Source organism: Ambystoma mexicanum, chromosome 5q (assembly GCF_040938575.1).
Source record: "Ambystoma mexicanum isolate Mex_15411 chromosome 5q, UKY_AmexF1_1, whole genome shotgun sequence".
Lineage (NCBI taxonomy): Eukaryota > Metazoa > Chordata > Amphibia > Caudata > Ambystomatidae > Ambystoma > Ambystoma mexicanum.
In genome coordinates this window covers 1,026,583,783-1,026,601,457 of record NC_090933.1, presented here as the reverse complement: position 1 = coordinate 1,026,601,457, position 17,675 = coordinate 1,026,583,783, and positions in this window count along the sequence as shown.

Here is a 17,675-nt window from a genome sequence, read left to right as displayed (position 1 = left end):
GCATGAATCTGCATGTAGAAATCTTGGGGAGTTTTACAGTAGTTGTTGCTGTAGGTCCTTTGCAGTCACAGCCTAATTGTACTTAGAGTGATCAACAGTACATCTAGAGTGCTGATCTGTGATGATAGAGTTAGATGTAGAGTTCTTGGATGTGATTGGTGGATGATTGTGTGACTGCTTAACAGTAGCCAATGAGGAAATGGTGCAGAGAGTGAAGTGGAAATGGTAGAAGGGTTGCCCCAGTGTTACGCGCTCCGCGGTCACCGCAGTTGTCCACAGACATAGTGTGCCACATCCGGGTTTCTCAGCAAATCCAGCATAGAAAAGGGACTGTAGAGATCAGCCAATCAGATGTTGAGGTTGTGGTTTGTGTTGAAAGAGGCTGTGTGTAGTGAAGATGGCAGAGGTGGAGAAAGTCAGGATGTTGATGGTTGGAGATATGTATGTGCATGGTTCGGAGCAGTCCGCTAAATGCAGGAATGTGGCAAACAATTTTGATGTTATTGGAGAGGAGTTGGTGTGGAGCACTATGCATGGTTTTTATGTGTAGGGAATTGTACATGTTTGTGGAGATATGAGAAGGGCGAACAGTCCACATGTAGTTGTGTTGCACTGTGGTGATTTGCATCTCGGCTATGTCAGCGCCCCTTCTTTGTTGGCAGATTTGGGACACTTGCTCCAGGCAGTAATGAAAATACTTCCAAATGCCAAGGTTATTTTTTCTGGTTTAGTACCTAGGGCAATATGGGACAATAGTTTTGTTTTTTGTACTCAGCAAAATATTGCTAGGTGTGCAATCAACCGAGGCATGTTTGCTTTCATGCTCAGAGCTGGTATGTTCTTTTGTAATATTGTGAACATTGATTCTGGTAATGTTGTTTATTTCAAAGAAGATGTCATTTCTTTATCTTTTATGGTAAATGTCATGCTGTTTTGGAATATAAGGGTTGCTTTGGAGATGCTAATGTGAAGATTTTTGGAGGAAAATAAGAAAATAAAACAAAACAATACAAAATAAAAGGTGTTTCTGAAGCATCTGCATAAAACCCCCAAAAAAGGCTCTTTTCGGAGCCAACCTCATAGGGGGAATGGGGCACACTATTTAAATTTTCATTCCCCACATTCAGATTTTTCTATTTGTCCACAGACAGCGGACAATGCGTATTACATACAGGGATTTTGGGTTTGAGAGGCAAGCACATAAGGCTGAGCAGAGCATGGGATTGGTTAATAAGGTTTACTGGGTGTGCTGTGTAAGGAGAGAGTTTGTCTGTAGGTCTTTTTTCCTGAGAGAAGAGCAGATAGCTATGGCTGTGTGTTTCAGAAAGCAGATTGTTTGGATTTTGGGAGATTTGTGGATAAATTGATTGGAGGTGCATGCAGATCGCTGTGGAGTGGCTGCACATCTTGGATTCTCTCATGTGGAAGTGCACTGGCATGGAGTGCGTGGAATGAAGTGGGTGGATTTGGTACCTATCTGTGCTTCATTGGTGACACAGCATCATCCAGACATTATTATTATTCATTGTGGAAGGAACAGTTTAGGACATTGTCTGGAATCTCTTTGCAATTTGCAATGAAAGAAGGACTTAGGAAAGTCATGGACATGTATCCAACCTCCAGAGTAATTCTTTCCCGTATTGCGCAGAGACAAATGTGGTTGCATTCTTTTTCATTTGGTCCACAAATCAAGAAAGCAAGGCGCAATGTTAACAAGGCTGTTTGTGCCTTTTTTAGAGATGTTGGTATGTCCTCTTTTCAGAATGAAAACATTATGTTTTGTAGCACACACATTTTTGCAGAGATAGAGTACATCTTACTTATGCTGGAAATCAGATTTTTCTGCGAAATATACAAAATGTATTGCAAACTTTTTTGGAATTACTGCAATCCATTTTGTTGACCATTTGAAGTTTTTGAAAAACAAAAAACACCACAAAAAGGCTCTTTTCAGAGCCACCACTTCCTCCCAGAGAAAATTGCAATGGTTCTGATAGGGCCCCCCAAAAATAAATATCTGCAGACTGTCCGTGGACTTCTAAAAAATGCACAGAGCCCTGAACTATTTATTTGTCACTTCTATTTTTAAACTGTGAAAGGCGGCTCTGAAAAGAGTCTTTTTTTTGTTTTTGTTGTTTTATATAGAAGGGATACCAACCACAGGGATAAGAAAGGGCAGGTGGAGAGAGGAAGATGGAGGGTGGGCCTTATTGAAGTAGGTCATAGACCTTCTCATGTTCATTGACCATAGTCTCAAAAGCACCCCTTAGGTTCTCCCCCCTGCAGAGTACTGCATTGCAGTACATGCACAATATTGTGACCTTCGAAAGGTAAGGGTCAACAGCATCATGGATGGCATGTGAGGCAGCTGGAGGGATGCGCTGCCCCACAGGAGTGTCTTTTGTGGTGACAGGAATGGAAATGGAGGATGCTGCAGAGGAACTCAACCTACTACTTTTATCGCAAGGTACAACCTTATGAATAGCCCTATCGTGGAATGACTTTAGGTGTTGCTTCATTGATGTAGTACCATAGTTATACGAAACAGGCTTGCCACAACTCAGCACCATGTGGCACTGAGTGCAGATCACCTTATTCGCATCAGCTTTTGACTTTGCATCAACAGTGTTAAATAACCGCCCCACCCAAGACTCATGATGAGTGCTAGTAGTAGGGACTTCCACTACCTCATCCTCTTCATCCTCTTCATCCCTCTCCTCTGCATCCTCACGCCTGCTCCCCTCTGCAGGCCCTTGGGGACGTGGTGGTGGTGGAGGGGGTGGGGGTAGGGGTGCTGTTTCCAAGGCGTTAGCAGCAGAAGATATTTGAGATGCCATCTGGAAGGTTAATAACCATAAACCAGGAACCAGGAACCAAGAACAGCAACCTGCACAATTGTCCTGTTTTAGATCTTGGAAATCCAAAACCAGAATGATGATCAGCTCTGGGGTGTGGCCTTTTACAGGGGTGCAGGTGCGCGCTTTGCGGACACCCGCACTGGTTGCGGACACATCAACCACCAAGAAAAGGCTAAAAAAATTCCAAAAAGTAAGTAGATCGACAGGGACATTGTCTTGGACATGTGCAATGGTGAACTTTTACTGTAAAATACCTTGGATTGCTCAAAAAAGCACTTTTTAATGGTTTGAGGGCCCGGACAGTGTCCGCAAATAAGGACACACGCTCAGAGTTGGTGCAGTCACATGATGACGTTTGCGGACACGTTCGCAAATGGGACGGCTGTCTGCAGGGCACCAAATGCGCAGGGACGGTTGTGCGCATGGGCGCGGTTGTTCTACAGACAGTGTTTGGGTCCTCAAACTAATTAAAAGTGCGACACATGTGTGGCGGACAGTGTGTTTGTAGGGCCCAAGTGTGTGATGTGCATGTGCTTGGGTGTTCTAGGAACAGTGTTGATACATGTGTGTCAGACAAGCGGAAGGGATATGTGTTCTACAGATATAGTCATTCTGGTTGCAGACATTACGAACAGGGGGGTGTTCTTGGGACACCCTCATTTTGGGTGATTGCGGACAGGCGGACATCGTGTGTGTTCTAAGGACAATTTTAATTACGAACCCTATGAACAGGTATATTGTCCTTAGGACACACCCATTTGGGTTAATTGCGGACAAGCAGACATCGTGTGAGTTCTAAGGACAATTTTAATTACGAACCCTATGAACAGGTATATTGTCCTTAGGACACACCCATTTTAATTACGGACAGTACGGACATGTATAGTGTCATTAGGACACCCCCATTTTGGTTAATTGCGGATATAACGGACAACTGCGCTGACCGTGGACACCCTAACTGCCTTTAAAAAAAAAAAATAAGACACAGGCATATACTAAGAACACACTTAAAATTGTATTATTGTTTAACAGTATAAAAATTACGAAAGAGAGGGGGAAACCGAAACTGAAACAAATATAGGGGAGTAAGGGGTTTGGATATGATAACAACGTTTTTTTCACTGAATTTCATAGGTTTTTAGTAGTGCAACTTAACCATAACGTCCCTTTAACAATGTTTTTTTCACTGAATATAGATATAGATAATGTAAACGTTTGAAATTTTTGCTAAGACTCCCTTAGCTTACATACATACATATAGCATAGAAAATACTGAACCCCCTGCCCCGTTAGTGATTTTGATGCCCGTGGACTGTGCGCATGTATGGACGCGGTCACCATCAAGACTGCAAAAACTCAGGGGGTATCTTACATTATCTTACATTATTGTATCATACATACGCAAATGTACATAAGTGGCACTGTCAAAGGTCACAACCATCATCACCCTCCACTACACACAGGGACGTGCCATTCACCCACATTCACAAGCATGTCTGTCATTCACAACAAACATTCACATCCTTGGAAAAGGCACTGACACAAGATCACAATTGTGTATTCAGCTCACACATCTCATGGGACATACACATCTCATTCAGACACATCACCTGACAGTCATGAGGCAGGCCATGGAGATATCACGTCACAGTGCACTCGATGGCAAATTGGCAGCGTGAGGAAATCACAAATTAAGTACTCAAGTAACATACATCCCAGAGTGTTAGGCAGTCACACACTCACTACTCAGGCACATGTACACCATGCATGCCCATGAGGGTGACATAAGCACCCATCTGACACACCTCTCGCATGCCCCAGTCCAGACACTGGTATGCAAACATGTGCGCATCGTTACATGCCGGTGCGCATCACGCATTACAACACACACACCATAGATGTGGGACATGCTTGAATGGACGAACATGCAGCACTGTCAGGGACATGCACACAGACATTTGTACATGAGGCATGCCAGACATAAGGCCAAGGTGCACACTCCAGCCACACGTCAACGTGCACATGCACTATGGTGGACAAGAACACATGAACACTTACCAGTCGACTCCAGACGGAGCATCAACTCCAATACCTTGGAATACAGCGCTGGGTAGAAACGCTCCAGGACCCTCATCTCATCGGTGGTCAACCGGCACTGGCGCTTCGCTCGATTATCAACTGCCTTGAGGAGGCACCGGGCCTTGTTGTGGGACCTGGAATTGAAGTCTTCCCAGCGCTTAAGGACATGTTGGTAGTCGTGGGGTGCCACCCCCTCTGCATTGATGGCACCCACAATGTCCACCCAGATCTTCCTCCGTCCTTCCTTGTCGACTCGCGATGGTCCAGAGAAGAGGGCATCATGATGCCCCAGGACTTTCTCTACCAGGATGGCATCTTCTGTGGAAGAGAAGCTGACAGCCCTCTGCCTCTCTGCCGGAGGGTTGCCACTTGCCTCAGATGGTGTTGGGTTAGACATGGCAACCCCTGAGGCAGGTGTGGGTGGGCAAGGTGGTCCTGGGGCTGGGCTGTGGAGCAGTAGTATGGCAGTGGGGAGTCTTCAGGATCAGCAGAGGTGGTCACAACAACAGGATCACTGGCAATGGCTTCAGAGCAGGCACCAAAACAGAGTTACTCGGCACGTGCAGAAACAGCGCTTTAGCGTGTAATCAGAGGAAAGGCCCTAAGCGCATATGTTACTTGAGGACAGACACGTGAATTTAATATTTTTGTGGGTTCACACGTGATTAGTTCACTACTGTGGCAGTGCGTACTTCTTGTTTACTGTGGCAGTGCTTACTTCTTGTTTTGGCAGGGGAGTTGCCTACCCGCACACGCACGTGTGAATTTTTTCATTCTACGAGGAAGACGGTGCTTCATGCATGCATTTTTTCCACTGTGATTGCTCCTGTGTCGCGTACCCCATTTTCAAAGTCATAGTAGCCTAATTGTTCCTCGCGTATGCATTTATTGTGTTGCTGGGTGCCACAGCATACTGCGGGATGTTATTTACTCACACATGGAATACCAAGGGGTCACTTACACGTTGATTTTTGTTTTTGGGGTGGCTGAGCATTGCGCAACCATTTATTTTTCCCCAGGGGTCACATAGAGCATTGCTGGAGCACAGTGGCACGTTTTCCATCACATACCCTTCCCCCTGACTCCAATTGCCCAGGACAATTGTTGGCTGCACCTCCTATGGCGCTAGTCCATCAGTGCTATGACTGCGAGGGCAACAAGAGGGAAGGGAGGCAAAGTTGGGTGACCTGCCAGAGGTGGCCAAGGTGGGTGACATGGCCAAGTTGGGCAATGTGGCCAGGGTGGTCAAGCTGGCCAAGGTGGGCGACGTGGTCAGGGTGGTCAAGCTGGCCAAGGTGGTCCATGTGGGCAAGGTGTCCAGGTCCATGCAGGGATAGCTATTCCCCCCACCCAACTGGGGCAGGGAGATGCAGCTGCTGCTGACATCCCCAGCACCTGTGGTCCCTGAAAAGCAGTGCCATCTGCTGTCCAGAGCAGCCAGGGTGTGGAAGCTGCATGGGCAGCTGTGGCTACCATCACCCAGGCTCAGGGTCAGCCAGCCCGGACTGTAGTGGTCCCAGCCCAGGCACAGGGTGACTCAGTGACCGATTTCCATTTCCTGAAGGCCAAGTCACATGCGGTGCAGGGTCCTGGCAACAGCATCCAGCTACCGATACCTGAAAGCCGACCTTCTGTAGTAACATCAGTGGCTGATTTCATAGGCCAATCCACCTGTACTCCAGTCCCTACTGACCAGAGCGGTACAAGCAACTCAGGGTCTGCACCACCTCGCAAGAGGCAGAAGTGTGCTCCAGCGGTATAGGCTGGGACCCCAGACACGGCACAGCAATACCACACGTCGAGAAAGAGGAGTTTCTGTGATCAGGAACTGGACACGCTCGTGTATGTTTTGGATCACGGCCGTGACGTGCTGTTGTTGCAGGCAGGGAGAACACATATGCCTGCTTAGCGTATGGCCCACTGGCAGTGCCTCGTCAACCGTATTAGAGCCTTGGGCCATGAGAGGCTCACAGCTGGTGATGTCGTGAAGCACTGGAATGACCTTGGCTGCCGAGCAAAAGTCATGCTGACTGCCAAGTTTGCCTCTACTCAGGTGACTGGTGGTGGGTCCGCACCAGAGAACGATGAACTCACTGGACATGAGGAGATTGCTACTGATTTCATTGCAGAGGAGCAAGTCCAAGGCGTGGGAAACCTGCCAATGTATGAGGCAATGTCTGGTGAGTGGTGATGCGTGTATGTCCAGCCCATGTGTATGTTGCTTGGGTGATGTGTTATGACTGTCTGCCAGTTCAGGCTACATTTACATGACTGCCATGTGTGACCCATGTGATATTCAACAATTACGTGCATGTTGTCATGCAGACTGCATACACACCATGTGCTGCACACAGAGCCAATCCTCATCACCACACCTGCTCCCTCCTTCCATTACACTCACTGTCTATCCTCTCTTGGCCCTATTATTGCTCTAACCTGTGGTCACGGATAGCCTGTGATGATATTCCTCTCAACACTCGCCTTCCATCGTCACATGACTGACGTCTCTGTGAGGACACCCTGCAAGCTGCTCCTCCTCAGAGGCATTCTTACTTTCCTCACCATCCCCCAGCAGCTCACTGTCTCCAGAGGACTGGTGATTCCTATGGTGGACTACTGCAACAGGCTTTAGCAGGATTTCAGAGAATCTACACTCTTCCCTAAGCAACTCTGCCAGACTGTGTGGAACATCCTTTAGGCTTGGTGCAAGGTATCGGCATAAGACTGTGATGATGGCACAGGCTCACAGTCGCTATGAGTGTTCATTCCTGAACCCTGTGCATTCTCAGCAAGTCCCTATGGGTCCTGGGCCAGCAATTGCTTCTACTCCATCTCCAGTATTTACTTCCTTCTCTTGGTCTTTGATCATCCCTTTCATGCTCCCTTGGGGTCAGTTGCTCCTCATTGAAATTTGTTTGTGGTTCTTGTTTGTGTTGAGCTGGGCCCTCCCTCTGATACAGCCTCCCTGCCTCTATGCAACTGGAGGTTTAGCTTCTCTGGTTCTTGGGGCACTTCTGATGCTTCTTCGCGTGTTGTGCTTTCTGTCCTCCTCACCCCTGCTGTAGTCCCTGACGACTGAGACAATGCACTTGCCACCTGCCCACACTGTTTGCTACAACACGGTTTGACATGCATTGTACATCTGAGGCTAGTTGGCCGTTCTGGCATGGCTATGCTACGTGCCATCTGTGTATTGGCATCAGTCATCTTTGTGGAAGGACTATGCCAGTGACATGCTTGTGTGTGATGCAGGTACTATGCACCATGCAGTACATGTGTTTTTTGCCCTTTGACACGCATCCATATCTGCTTTCAGGCTCCCCTTAAATTTCGTTGACACTGCATGCATGCCTGATTTTGTGTCATGTGTGACATGGCAGGTTAATGTGTTGGCTGACAACATTGTAATGAATATGTGTGTGGCCTATGCTATTAACATGTGTATTCATGTCTCTTTTCTTGCATTTGTGCAGGTGATGAGGCACTGGATGCAGTGGAGGAGGAAGTGGAGGAGGAGATGGTGGAGGAGGAAATGTATTCTGAGCCCCAACCAGGCACCAGTTGAGGACATGGTGTGGTAGCCCATGAGAATCCATTGGTGCTACAGACCATCCTGGCCAGGGGTGTCTCTGAGTACACCTCTGAGCACGCCTATGCCTCTGGTGCTGAATCAGACATGGAACCCTCATTGCTGTCACAGGTGAGTGATTCTATTGTGGATGCTGTTCTGTCCCAAACACCTGCAGGGGGGTAGATCCCCGCCTGTGGTGGTTATGGCTGCAGGGTCACGCTCCACAGTATTGGCTGCTGTTCCTGGGGCAGCTGATCAAGGGAGGAATGCAGTCCTGCAGCAAGGGCCAGGTATCCTTGGGTCCAGCGGGTGTGGGGTCGGGCAACGCAGTGACCGTGTACCACCCGGAAATGCTGTGTGGGAGCAATCCATGTATACTATTGCACAGCACCAGTGGGCATCATGTGTGATGTTGGCACAGGGCATGGATAGGGTGGCCAATTCCATGCTCCCCCCTGAAAGACAGATGGAGCTCCAGCAGCAGGCATTGGAGTCCATATGCCGCTCGGACAGGCTGGACATGTCGGCCAGCAACAGGGACCGACAGGCTGAACTGGGGGCTCTGCACAAGGCCATAGCTGCTGAGGCCCACAGGGCTACCCGAGGGAAGAGAATGCCTCTCTCAGATCTACTCTGGCTGCACTCGAGTTGGCCTGCAGTAGACGGGCAGAACAGCAGATCGAACAGGTGACGGACAAAGTCTCTGTCGAACTCTGTGCAACCCGTGAGGTCTTGCAAGTGGAGATCTGTGCATCCCATGAGATCTTGCAGGCGGAACTCTGTGCATCACGTGAGGTGCTTTATGCGGACCTCTGGGCCATCATGATGCAGAATCAAACCTTTCAGGCCCGCATGCTCGCTGCCATTGAGGAGCAGACCAGGGCTAGATGTGGTCAGCCTCCCTTACCACGCACACCCCCTAATGCTACACCAGAGGGTGACAACAACATTGACAGCTTTCCCACTCCATGCTAGATGTGCAGGCCATGAACCCATGGAGTTTTTTTTTTCAACATCCACACATGTGGTTGTTGTGGTGCACCCTGCACCTACTCCCTCCTGGAAACCCCCCCTAGCCCCTGGTCCACCATGGCCATTTTTGATTTTTCTTTTCTTTTATTTGTCTATTGTGCATTCATGTGGCAGTGTGTTGCTTTGTGTGGCATCCCAAGGCATCCACTGTGTGTTCCGGCTGCGACCATACAGGCTTGTCTCATGTTGGTATACTCCTTGTTTGTGCCTTAGTGTCCAGACACATATCCCACTCCTGCTTACCCTTTCCATGGGCTTGCAAGGAGGGAAGCGTGTGAAAGTAACTTACACACGGGCATTGGCCTTCTATGAGTTCTGTAGTCATCCTGAAGTCCAACCTGTGTATACATCCCTAGTGAGGGGTTACTGATTGTTTGTCCAGTGCATGGTTAGCATACCTTTTTGTTTGGACATAGGTTAATGTGCATTTTTTCATGTTACATCTTCATGTATTACCTTGACTGCCTCTATCATTGATGCCCGTCCTGCTGTATGGGTTACCCTATCCCCTTTAGCTAGCAGAGACACACTCAAGATAAAAGGGGTCCATATGGTAACTTTGTCACTTTGAGGCACTTGTGCTATTGTGATTGGTCTCTGTCTGACATTATCACTGATGGGTCCTGTGTTTATGATATGTTATGCTGGAAGATGGGTGTTCCTGTGGACAATTTCATTTTGATGTGTCAGAGTGAGTTATTTCTGACCTAGTTCTATTTGTCAAACTGCACTTTCTGACAGTAGCGTTATGTGTTGGTCATTTAATTGTCACTTTTGACATTGTATGCCATGGCATGGTGCGGCAACCGGGTGACATAAACTTTGGGAGCGTTTAGGTGACACACCAAGATTTAAATGTGCTGTTTCCATGAGGTTAGTGGCATACTACTTCTTCAATGTGTGCCTTTTGTTCACACGGGATTGGGTTAGTTAAAGTAGCTAGGGATGCACACAATGTAGCACTTCCAAGGACACATTCTCAGGGTGGTAAGGTTGGGACAGTTGATTGTCCCTTTGTCATAATCGATTGTCACCTGGAATGTGCCAGGCCTGTGTGCACTCTGCAGGGGTGGGATTTTTGGTGAAAAATTGCGCCACAAGCTGGGTACGGGCTGCCTCGTTATGTGCTGTTTCCCCTCCCATGGGCAGCGGCCGTGCATGTGGTTGGGGATGTGAGGGCACCACCATGTCCACCGGTACACCACGCCGTGTTGCAACGTTATGTAGGACACAGGCTGCCACAATGATCCTGCACACTACTGGTGGTGCATATAGTAGCTGTCCACCGGAGTGGTCAAAGGAGCGGAAGCGTGACTTTAGTACTCGGAATGTCCGCTCCACTAAAGCCCAAGTTACAATATGGGCTGCGTTGTATCTTACCTGGGGTGGTGTGGTGGGGTTCAATATTGGGGTCATCATGTAGCTGCTCAGAGGGTAGGCACTGTCCCCTGGGGAGGTGAGAATGGTTGTCATTAGTTGGCTTTGTCTGTTTGTCTGTGTCTAACATGCATGCATGTGCACAGGCATTTATACTCACCAATGAGCCATGTGTTGCCATGCCTCCCAGCTTCCAGGTCTGTTGTAAATGTGACATTCTGAATATGAAACTTTCATGGGTGGAACCTGGATAGTTGGCATATACAGAGGTAATGATTCCTTTTGCATAACATACAACCTACACGTTGATGGAATTCCAGTGCTTGCGATTGTGATAGATGTGCTCTGTGGCCCTAGCTGGACGTAGGGCCACATGGGTGCAATCGATGGCACCAAGCACTTTGGGGTAGTGTGCCACCCCATAAACGTCCTGGACCACGGCCTGCCTTTCTGCGGGTGTTCCGGGCATGTATATGTGCCTGCGGAATCAGGGGCGTGCAGTCAAGATTGCCAATACCTGGTGTAGGCAGCGTGACTCCGTGGGCTGTGAAACACCCCCAACTATGGCAGTTGTCCACTGAAACGACCCAGTGGGCAAAAAATGAAGTACATTGAGCACCTTTTCCAAGGGGCTCAGTGCTTGGTCATCCTCCCACTCAGTGACCAGGTCTAAGATGATATGAGGTGGAAACCTATACCTGCCATAGAACTGGTCATCAGGCAACCCAAAAAGGCTGGTCCTGTGTAAAAAAAATGCGGGGCCTAGCTATCCTCCTCCTCCGCCTGCAGTGTCCCACGATCACTGCTGCAAGGAATGGTACATTAATCGTAGCTGTATACGTGCATTTGTGTTCGCGTGTGCTTTTCATGCATTGTTTTAGATGCACGGTGATGCTTACACCTGCTTTCATTTGGCGGATGTTTTTCCGAATTAGCACGTCTTTTCCTGCACGCAGGAGAGCCCTGTTCAATTCCATGAATACGTGTCGTTAGCGCACATGTGGGCATTGCAAGTATTTTACTGTGGTACTTCCCACGTAACGCCCACATTTATGCTTGTTGGTCCCCATTCCACGTGTTCCATCCCCTTTTTAGGTGTGTGCGCTGGACGATGTGAGTCTTCACTGGGCGACTCGCGCATGGCGTTTGTGGTGTCGCAGTGACGTGTTGCACCCGCGTGGATTACATGCAAGTCTCAGGTAAACCACACGCAATGTGTTCCATGAATCGGAAAATGGGCGCTTGCACTCGTTTTGCACGCATGCGCCCCGTTTTCTTCACAGATTTATTCCATGAATTGGGCCCTAAATATTGCATGCATACTCATCTACATTCCTCATCTCAGACACTCATTGTTGTGCACATGCCTCATTGTGGACCCTCATTATCAAGTGTATCCATATCCTGGTACCTCATTATCACAAAGTGGTATCCAGTGACCCACATATACCTCATGGCAGAATTCCAAATGGTCTGTTGCTTTGAAACACAATAATAACATTCCATATCACATCTGTTATGTCAAGAAAAGACACATCTTTATATCCATGGTGCTTAAACAGCATAACAAAACCTATGTAATTGAGTGACAACAACATTTCTGCTCAATGACCTAATCCGGTGCTGTGTTGCATCACACAGCTAAACCCATGAATGTGCACCACCTTCAACAATTTTTCCAGCACCATCAACATTTTCCCTATTCACAAAACAATTAAACTGCTTGTTTGTTTGTGTGAGATTCCCCATTTAAACAGGCTTCTCCAGTGCAAATGAATTCTCCAGCAACTGCTGAGTATGCTCAAGCAGGTGGTGTATTGTGTCAAACAGCAAATTAACCTGCCACTAATGCCCACTGCCACTGCGGGAGGTCATGTGCAGGAATGTCAACAGTGTCCTCGACTGGGACAGTGGGGATGTTGCACTCAGCAGACAGCACCATTGCTGGTGGGACTCCCAGTGTCTGGCTAGCCTGTGGTGTGCCCTCCTCACAGACGCTGAGGTGTCTGCATCCTCAGCGGTGGCCCGCCTGCCGCTGCTCCTTGTGATCCACCTGCACAGACCAGAGGGTCCCTCCTGTGGATCTATCTCATCCCTGCCTCCAAAACATTTCCTGCTCCCTTCCATGTCAATTGTCGATCATGTGCACAGGCACGGTCAGTCTTATATGATGAGGGAGGCCTCTGTTTGCTTGGCCCACTCACTGCTGTTATGGCAACAGAGAGATCCAAAACGTACGGAATGGGGTGGTGGGCAATCTGCTTAGGCCTTGGTGCATCCACAGCTTCTACACGTGCACTGGGAGAGTTGCATGCAGAGAGCTTGGACCTTTCAATGCATGGACGGCGGGTGTACACACACGTGAACATGTAGGTCCCCACTGGGAGAGTTGCATGCAGAGAGCTTGGACCTTTCAATGCATGGATGGCGGGTGTACACACACGTGAACATGTAGGTCCCCAAGGGTAGACGGGCAAGCATTGGTATGTTCATGTGTAACCTGTGTGTGCTGCTTCTATTTGGAATCAATAGCTTGTGTTTCACACATTGAGCTGAAAGGAAAGTGCCATGTGCTGGGGACTGGTTGAACCTGTCAGTCAGGAATGTGATGCAATCTTCAATAGTGGACAGCTGATTCATACAGCGTAACACACATTTGGCGGTGGGCCACTAGCGTGTATGTGCCATGTCCATCTATGATTCTTGCCATCAAGCATCACCTGTCCTTGATGAGCAGTGTGGAGCAGACATGGTCCACTGGTGTGTATGCCTGCCCTCATTGTCATGAAACACTTGTGTACAGATGCGTTATAAATGACTTATCATATCATATCATATATAATATCATATCATATTACGTACAAGATTCCCATGAGACACAGCCATGATCATGATTATTTATAATCTTGACATTTTCATGAGTGACATGAAGTGTTGAATGGTTTCCTAAGGCCTAGATTTGTGGATGTCGGTGTGTATGGTCTGCACATCTTCTGGCCTTGGCTGTCTGTGCTTGATATATGTTTGTGTGACTTTGCCACTATGTGATTCAAAGGTTTGTGTGTTGTCAATATGGCACGAGCTGTATCTCCTTATATGCACATCTGTCATGGACCTGATGCAGGTGAGTGGCTAGCATGTGAAATCTGACTGTTGACTATATGTTGTGCCAACTTGCATGAGGCAACGTGGCCTGAGGTGAACGGTGTCACTCTTTGGTCACTCCTGCTTGAGACATTCCACTAAACGGGCCTATGTGAATGACCTATTTGTGTCTATGTTGGTGATCGATATACTGATGTTGCAACACACAGAAATGAGACTGGAAAACTGGACAGCATTTGATGTCACATGATTGATGCATGGATGTGTTGAATGGATACATGACAACTGCTGAAACAATGCAGAGGTACATGGAACATTGTGTTGGGGCCGGTCGATGTGTGTGGTAAATTTGAAATTGCTATGTACGTGTGTGGTTGTGCGTACTTGTTCACATGCTCACAATGTGTCTTGCATCAAATGCTCACAATGTGTTTTGCATCAGCACATGCCATTCACAGTTACAACTTCCCTCCCCTCACAGCCATTGCATGTCTTTGAAACACTTGTGCATGGGCGTGATATAAATAAAATATCATATCATATAATTTTGCAAGTAACGACAAACCAGTAGTGGTGATCAAGATTATTTTTATTGAGTGCTGTACAACAAGTCTTTTCATCAAGGTGAGTGTGGTGCTGTACAAGTGGCAGTGGGGGATGTGATGGGGTGTGTGTGATGGTGCTGTGCTCAGGAGTGAGGGGTGTTTCAGGATTAGGTGGCAAGTGTGGCTGGGGGTGAGGGAGGATGAGGGTGTGTCATAGCAGAGGAAGGACGTGAGTCTGAGGTGGGAGTTGGGGGCCACTTCCCACACTTGCCACATCATCATTTGGCCTGCAGGCAGCTTGGGGTGCCTCTGAAGCCAGGGATGCTGGGTAGAGAAAGCTTTCATCCTCTCTAGTTGGTTTGCCTGCATCCAGGCTACATGGCATTCCAGTGAGTGGTAGGCCTGCTGCCAGCGTTAAGCCATGGTGCCAGTCACCTGAACAGTGTTGTCCTCTATCTTGGGTCTCCACGCTCCACACCAGTCTTGTTGACAATCCCTGCCTCTATTGATTTCTCCAGGGTGGTGCCAAGAGGGAATAGATGTCACCACATCTCAATGGAGTTCTGATTTGAGGCATCAAGCCAGGTGGTGATTCTGATGTGTTTCCATATGATGTTCCACCCTACCTAGACATTGTCTCTGCCACCAGCTGCTGCAGGAATTCATGGAGATAATCAGGCTGCCCCACCTCTGAAGGCCCTATAGGCTACAACAGTGCGTGTAATATGATATGATTTTATCTGATAAGGCATTTATAACACGCCTATACACAAGTGTTTCAAGGCGCGATGAGGCATTGAGGGGGAACAGAGGTAAGACAGAGACACTGATCTTACTAGGCTAGGTGTCATTGAGATTGCGCAAGTGCAGGAGAGGGGGGAAGTGGGAGGGGACAGTGCAGGACATAGGATCAAGAGTACAAAATTAATAGAATAAATAAAAACAATAGGTAAAAGTGCAGCCAGCTTGTGGCAAGTGCAGGGATGAGTGCAGACATCAATTGTCAGGAGCTGCGAGGTCTGTAGGGATACAGAGACAGTCCCCAAGTGCAGGGCTTGCCTGGGAGGCAGTGCAGATATGCAGATGGTGGGGAGGGTACCTGGGCCTGAGATCAGAGGGTAGCCAGGTGACAAGTGCAGATTCAGTCAGGAGTTCAGCAGGGGAGAGGTGGAGAGAAAGCAGAAGCAACGAGAAAGGTCTTGGTGTGCTTGTGGAAACAGAGATGGTTCTCCTCAAGTTTCTGGAAGGCAGGGAGGCTGTTCCCGTTGGGAGGCCCCAGCCGAAGAAAGAGATCTACCTCCAACTCGTTGCTTGGAGAAGCAACTGACCCTGGGGAGTTGGAAGCAGATGAGCGAAGAGCTCGGAAAGGAAGATATTTAGGAAGAGAGAGTGGAAGGTACTGAGGCTGCAGGACCCAGAAGGCCTTGTGGACAATTCAGAGGGTTTTGAACGTAATCCTCGCAGCCACTGGGAGCCAGCGCAGATATTTAAGTCCTGGAGAGATACGATCCCTGGGCTTGAGGCCAAGGACAAGTCTCGCAGTCCTGTTTTGGATGAGTTGCAGCGGACAGAGAGTAGAAGCCGGCAGATTTAGAAAGAGGCTGTTGCAGTAGTCCAGCCTAGAGAGAACCAGAGCTCTGGAGACAGTGAGCTTCTGGGGGAAGGCGAGGAAAGGAAGAATACCTCTGAGGGGGTGCAGCTGTTAGTGTGACTTCTTAGAGACATCAGAGATGTGAGGAGCGAAGGAGAGTGTGGAGCCGAAGATGACCCCGAGGTTTTAAGCCTCACGGGTGGGAGAAGGAAGAGGGCCAAGAGAGTACGGCCAGGGAGTGATAGGAAAGGAGGGAGGAGGTCTGCCGATGAGGAGACTCTCAGACTTACGGGCATTAAGGAAGAGATCATTGGCATCACACCACTCCTATATAGAAGACAGACAGTCAGAAATCAGAGAACGCAAAGAGGTGGGGGAGGGGAGCCTGAAAATGAGCTGAGTGTCGTCTGCATAGCACTGAAAGTTTGGGCAGAGAGCGGCCATGCATTGGGGAAGAAGTGCAAGCTATTGGTTGAACAGCCAGGGTGAGAGGTTAGACCCTGGGGAACACAAAAAGTAGAGAAAGAGATAGAGGAGAGGAAGGACCCAAGTTGGACCTGGGAGGGTTGATCGGAGAGAAAAGAGGTTAGCCAAGCCAGGGCCTGATCGGTGATACCCAGGTTATCAAGGAGACGGTTGAGCAGGATGAGAGATCAAGTAAGTTGAGGACACAGGTATGCAGTTTTAGTGTGTTTTGTGGCAGCAGCAGTGGTTGTGGCCAGGGTACCCGGATGCACCAGGGGTGGGGCACCATTTTGGGAGTGAAGGTGTGGGGACATGAGGTGCACATCTCTCCTTCTGGTGTAGTTATAGAATTCCTCTGCCTGTGCAGGAGGTATGCTGTCCATGACCAGTGACATCTGGCATTTCCTCCAATGCCGGCGGTGCAAGTCAGAGTCCTATGCCCCGGTGTCACAAATGTGATTTGTCACAGCACTCCTCTTGTGTCAGGGAGATGTGTTCTCCTAGTCCTTCTCCTCCTGGTCCTCCTTACTGGGTATGCTCTGGACAGCCAGGTGATGTACTCTCTCCTCAGTGCTGTTGGAGCATTCTGCAGGGCCCTTTAGTCTGTAGTCATGGCAGAGAAGTTGAAAGAAAACAAGACATGTCAGTCTGTGACATTGTAACAATGTGTACAAATAAGTGACAATACTATAGTGACATATAGCTATATCCTAGCATGGATGTGGCCCTCAAGCATCTTCCCATTATACTGTCAACCCACGGTTGTAGTCCATGTATGGATGAGCCTGTAGACATTCTGGTGCTAAAAACGAAGATATACAACAGGGCAAATTGCGGTCTCTTCTGACCGTAAAAAGTTAGTACCATCCCTAACCGTAGGGTTGTAGTGATACACAAAAGACGGTTATGGGGGGAAGTTAGTATCCATTGGGGTGAATTGCCCCCATTGCTTCGTCTGATTCCAAAGGTCCAAACCAAAGGACGCTGGATTTCTAGTATGTTCTGTAAAAAGGCAATCACCCGTTAGGTCATAGATTGCTACGAGAGGGAAA